The following is a 6,811-nucleotide window of genomic DNA, read 5'->3' on the forward strand; positions in this document are numbered from 1 at the left end:
CTTTACTGATCAGATTCAACATGGAAACTTCTCTCTCCGTCTGGATAATCTGACAGCTCAAGATGAGGGACGATACACCTGTAAAGTTTACAGTGAGAAGGATTGTGTGTATTCAGCCATCACAGACTTGGAATTGTGTAAGTTTAAAAATGTAATTTGATTTTATAGTTTATTTTGAATTTCAAATTATATTTCCATATTTTAAGGTAGAATTAGAATCAGTTTAGTCATAAATATACAACAATTTAAGTTTTTTTTTTTTTTTTTACAACAGCATAAAAGTCTGTCATTTTTATCAATTTAATGTGTCTTTGCTGAATGAAAGTAGTAATTTTCTCCATTAAAATAATAATAATAAAAAAGAATCTTACTGATTCTAAACATTTGAATGGTAGTGTAATAATTATGTATGTAAATTTGTGTTGAGAATGAACTGAGACTTCAGTCCACTTGACTACTGTAGATTCATGGCAGAAAAATAATGAGGGAAAAAAACTGGCTTTGTTATTTCTGGTTATAAAATGTCTTTTTGTTTTAAAGGGTTTGAGGTTAAACATTCTTGTCGAACGCGTGCTCCTCTGGGGTCTTCAGTGGTTTTGCCCTGTTATGTTGATGAACTCTTACTAATGGAGGGTCTGAAGGTGGAATGGAGAAGAACAGACTCAGAGACTCTGGTTCATCTGTATCAAGATGGTGAGAGTGGAGCAGAGTCCCAGCAGCAGGATTATCATGATAGAGCTCATTTCTTTACTGATCAGATTCAACATGGAAACTTCTCCCTCCATCTGGACAATCTGAGAGCTCAAGATGAGGGACGATACACATGTAAAGTTTACAGAAATCAGACATCCGTGTTTTCATCTGAAGCTAATTTGGAACTGAGGCTACAAGGTAAGTCAGCCTTGATACATAGTTTCTTTTTTTACTTTTGCATAATATTAAGGTTAAACATTACTAGATGTGCACATTAATGTCTAATGTTGTTTTGCACCACTGCTCAGGTTGTGCTTTTACTAGTTTAATTGCAGTTTGTTAAAATGTCTTCACACAACGTTATTGTGTCACTTGAGTCATTCACAAATCCTAAGACTAAAAGTCTCATAAACGTTTTGCAGAACATTATGTAATATGCTGTGTACATGGTGTTTACACCTAATATAAAATGGGACCAATATTGCATTGCATGTTATTTACCATTTAATTCAGTTGTTATTTTGTATTTTCTCTCCAGACACAGTCTTCCGTCTTCAGATGTTTCTCGTCTTCTGTCCAAATATGATCATGTTCCTTTCGTTTGTCCTCTGGGGTGTTTCTGAAGGTGAGTGTTCTAGTAGTGATTGTATGTTGGTGTATATACTGTATATCAAATGATTTATTAATACAACCGTAAATCTAATGACTGATATCTGCTTTTGTTTCAGGGTCTCTAAACGAGTCGGTCTCTTGCTGTGCTCTTTATTTTCTGAGGCCTCTTATGTTGCTCTGGGCGGCTCCATATGCTCATGAGTTCACAGGTTATGATTCATTTATGATGAGTGTCCATTTATTACATGAAATACACCTGTATGTACTTTGTCCAAACAAATAACCTGAATACATTTTCCATTAAGAAGTGTTCAGTGTTTTATTGCCATTTGTGCTGTATTGTGTTGGTGTTATATGATATTGTGATTCATTATTTTGAACCTTTCTGTTTCTTACAGGCAAGACTAAAACATTTATCCACAATTACAGTTATGACACAGAATACATTGTTTTATCAACTGTTTTTTATTCAGGTAAACAAATGCAAATGTAAACACATTTCTATCATAAACACATGAAATGCACATTTAACAGTTGTATGTAGTTGTATATCCAAATATAGTAATAAGAAATTCAATGTGCTATCAATTTATAGCAGATTCAGAATGTGTTCACTGGTTTAAAACAAAAAACTAAATTAAATCTTTTTACTAAATATTGTTTTATTAACGTTAAATTACTTCTGTAGCTTTTTTGTCTTATTTGTCTAATGTGTATTTATATTTTGTTAGTTCTTCTGTTTAGTAATGGCTGCTTTTATGTTTTTCTCTCTTCCGGTTCTGTTTAAATCTGCCTGGGACAAAAGTTTAAATTACACCGGATTTGAAGGTGTCACGATAATATTCATCTTTGTGACTGTGCTTCTGCTAAACCTCATCTATATTATTTTATGCAAGTATTTCTAGTACCAGTGGCATGTATGTGCATGTGAAAAATGTTTTATCAGATTAACACAAAATATAAAAATCATAATATCTGATCTAATTTGATCAGTGGACAGATCTAGTATTTGTTGATTTATACAGTTTAAGAATTACAGCGATTTATTTAGTTATGATTTAGTCTTTACTACAGTAACGTTTTAATGAATATACAGTGAATGATGATTAAATTGATGCCCCAAAGCATCAGTCACTCATGTGAATGTCACAAACAGTTCTGCAGTATATAATTTGGTTTCTTCGACACAGTTTTAACCTATGCATTCATGACATTAATTCAAAAACATGCTGACCGTTTTATTCCTTTAATTCAGTGCTGTTTTTTCTTATGCAGTGTTGGCGAGATTCATCTGGAAATTAAGCCAACAGATTATTACTATTTTCAGGGTTCTGGCTAGAATAAGCTTTGATATTTTGCCCTCATTACAATTCCTCCTCCTGTTCTTCGCCTTTGGATCTGCCAGATCTGGTAAATTTACCTTTATGAACTATTTGTTCATTTGTAAATAATGGTGAAAGGAAACATTATTCCCTATTCAACAGTGTTAAAATCAAAGCGTTCATATTTCATCTTTTTTTTTTCATAACATACCGTTCAAATGTTACATTCTTTTATTTAAATACATAGCAAGTTAATTTGATTGTCATAATAGTGTAATGTACACTGACGTTATTATTTTTTTATTAGTTAAAACAGTAACTTGTACAGTGAGACTGATGTCCGTGTATAATTTTCATTTAATCATGTGAATATGTTAAATGCGTCTGTTAGTATAAAGCTCAGTATCTGTATTAATCTTTTTCTTTTTCTCAGGATTCATAACTGTTGCAGTTTTACCAGTTTTCCTCACACTGACAAGATACGACTGGGATCTTACATGTGGGAAACAGATGCACTGTAAGTGTTTGCATTTTGATCTGATCCCTGATATAAACATACAGAAATCATTATGTGATCATATTGTGATCAAAATAGAACTCATTAATGCTCGTGCCTCTGTTTCTTTTAGTCTGCATGAATCTCTTATCTTTAATGATTTTGACCATAGAGCTGAATGAGAGTAAAAATATTTTTAGACTTAAAGAAATGTGTGCAATTGTTTTAGACATCTGAAAGCTATATATACAGTATATATATATATATATATATATATATATATATAGTTCAGTCATGAAACTCTAGATGGCGCATTCTGACGGGATGTTAATGTAACTGATGATATTCAGAGTTAAACGACTTGGCACAAGCTGATTGGTTCATGCTGCATATGCAGCCAATGAGCTTACTGCCTTGCATTTATATGGCTGGCTAGCATTCACTAGAGGTTCCTGCAGTGCGCTTTCAGAGTTTCTCTGAAACCCTCCACCTTCCCCAGCTCCACCTGTATAGATCTGTTACGGGTTATTTTATATCCTATTTGTGCAGCAGCAGTATGTCTTAAATACTCATGGCACCATATCGCCATATGCATTGGCAGTAGCAAGTTCCTGTACTTGCTTCCAGCAGCAGCAGTATTCTACAACTACAGCAATAACCAACAGCAGCAGCAATTCAGCAGCATCGTAGCAGATCTGTTCCGCCAAGACCAAATACATTAACATGGTCATATACCTCACCATGCTAAAATCTTCCGAGGGTTGTCATGATTAAAATAATAATAATGTTCAGTGTATGATCTAAATCTTAATTCACCTTCACTCGGTCAGTGTCAAACTCAGATATGCACATTTTTTTTTTAAACTAATAGTAAACCTTTTTTTTTCAGGTTCACTTTTGTTCATGAGATCAGTTTGGTTAATTCTCATGTTACTGGTCAATGCCATTATGGTTTATTTCTACATCATAGCACTGGGAACTGAAAAAGGTACTATAATAAAATGCTTATTATATGCTTACTACAGTAAACATATCTTACATTTATGCTGTAAGTTACTAAATATGGTAAAGGTTTGTTTGTCAATTAATTAACAGATACATTAAAGAAACTTTTACTCAGATCTGATGTATTTGTTGATGTTCAGATCGTATTGGATGGGCCTGTATGATTGCGTTCCTGCAGTTACTCTGGGCATTGATATACTTCACATGGTCATTTAAATGGGGTACAGTATTAATCATCTGCTCTGATCATCTTCATAATTGCATCACAATGACAAGCTATTATTCTTCAAAACTCATTTGTTTAGATTATTTATAAAACTTTTCTTGAAGAATTTCTATTGTGAAGATACTAGAGGATACATTTACTAGAAGAATGAAGGATGTTAATCAAAAGCTATGAAGATAAAATTCATTTTTATAATTATAAATGTTGATATTAAACTGCATTTGATCTTACAGGTCTTCACCGTGTTGCTCCGGTGTATGTGTTTGGATCAGTTGGGGTTGTTGTACTGAACTCAGTTACACTGATGACTGAACTGATACTGAAAACAGGTAAGTGAATACTTGAACATCATACAGTGCCTGATTATATTACGCAATTTACATTAAGTCTATGGTAAATACATATTATAAGAAAATATATCAGGTAATACTTTACGGTGAGGCATGAATCAGCTTTAAAGGGGTTGTCCTTTCTCTTTGGAGTGTTACAAGCTGATTGTGCATAGATAAGATCCCTGAAGTTGCAAAGACTAAAGTCTCAAAACCAAAGAGATATTCTTTATCAAAGTTAAGACTCTGCCACGCTCCCCTAAAACGGCTTGTTCTAACACGCCCCCACATATCTACCTCACTATGTGGAAATATTAGCATAATGCCGCCCAAATGTGCACGCAAAGAAAGAAGGCGTGGTTTCAGTAACCGCAGTTAGTGTTGAAGCAGCATGTCAGGGAGACGCTGTGGGTTTCTAGGCGAAAGCAAAAGCACTTTATTTGGCCTTCCGAAAGTAGATGCATTTAGGAATCTTTAAGATGACTTACAACAGAACAGCAATGCATTTTATGGACGACCGTTTCGTGAACCTAGGAGAGGAGGTCATTCTGACTTTGCTATGACAATCTGGCGCTTTTGAATCAGCTACTGTTTCGTTATTAGTTTAAGTATTTGCTATTGACTGTTCAAATGCGGAGTTTTGCACATCGTGTGTGTGTGTGTGTGTGCGCGACTCTGTTCCCCTTTCGGGCTCTGTCTTTACATTTATTTTGAAAGATGAAGCTCGCGATTATGTAAGGGACGTTACATTTCCGACGAGTGCTTGCGGTGTTCAGCCAATCACAATGCTCTGGGTCAGCTGGCCAATCAGAGCAGACTGCGCTTGTCGGAAGGAGGGACTTTGTAGAAAACGAAGCATTTGAGAGAGGCGGGGCATAGAGAACCTACAATAATGTACAGTGTTTGAAAAAGAATGTTTTTTTTTTTACATTAAAGCATGTCAACATATTCTGTTACACCAAATTCACAAAAGAATGATCTTTAAAAAAGCATCATATGACCCCTTTAAGTTATTCTGATCAGATTATTCTCATTTACATAATTTCTTGTAACAATACTGCAATAAAGCCATATAAGAATCTGCTATAATTTGGAGGTAATATTTAAGTACAAGTCTTTGTTGTAAATAAAATACTCTTGTTGATCCTCAGTTAATGGTGATGGAGCAGTTGGGGATCTGAGAGTTGTCGTCTTTTCCTCTGAAATCCTCTTTACTGTATTTCTGATGATTTTACTCGTATTTGAACCTTGTGAGTACAAACTGAACTTTAGTCAGTTGCATTGTCTACGTAAATGAATGATGTTTTTTCTTTTTTTGTCTTAGTTAAATCCATGAGTCCGCTATTGTGCCATCTGATGTGTTTTGTCCATCTGTTCAGCCTCTAATCTCCACTTTATTTCTTTGAACACACAGGGATCAAAATGTGTCTGCAATCAGGTCAGGTAAGTGTCAATAATTAAATATGATTTAAATATGATACCGTACCATATTTAATGTTAATCATATTTAATAAACTGCAATAGCAGGAGGCATTTCACTCCATATTAATGGTGCACTCAGTTATTTTATCGCCATGTTTCTCTGGCTGATATAACAGAAGTATTTATATTTTTTACTGACACACATCATTGTGAGCGCAACAAGTATCCGTAGGCTGTAATGAACTGCTTCCTCAAAACTAAGTCTGTAATAATAGAGGGATCTGAGATGAAGTATTGTGATTATATGATTGTGAAAATATCTAAATTCTTATTGTGAATACAGGAGACAATAAGGTATTTTCGAACTCCAGCTGCTGGATCACAGTATGAGAATTCTTGGGTTAGTATCAGAATTATGTTTATTTAAAAATAAGTCAAACATATTCATGATAGTTAAAAAAACAAAAACAAATGTTGTCTAGATCAGTGTTCCTCAGTCCTGCTTCTGGAGAATATCAGCACTGTTTGTGTTTGTCTCCTTTATTTGATACAAACCATTTTGAAATCTGTATGGGGAGGTCTTTCACCCTCATGCAAAATGACTGATCGCACCTTTATTCTGAACTCAGAATGCAGCAGGATCTGATGAAACTCCAGCCAATGGATCAAAGCAGAACACAGCAGAATCACATGAAATGAAACTTCT

The sequence above is a fragment of the Sinocyclocheilus grahami genome, unplaced genomic scaffold (genome assembly GCF_001515645.1).
Source record: "Sinocyclocheilus grahami isolate Dianchi unplaced genomic scaffold, SAMN03320097.WGS_v1.1 scaffold307.1, whole genome shotgun sequence".
Taxonomy (NCBI): domain Eukaryota; kingdom Metazoa; phylum Chordata; class Actinopteri; order Cypriniformes; family Cyprinidae; genus Sinocyclocheilus; species Sinocyclocheilus grahami.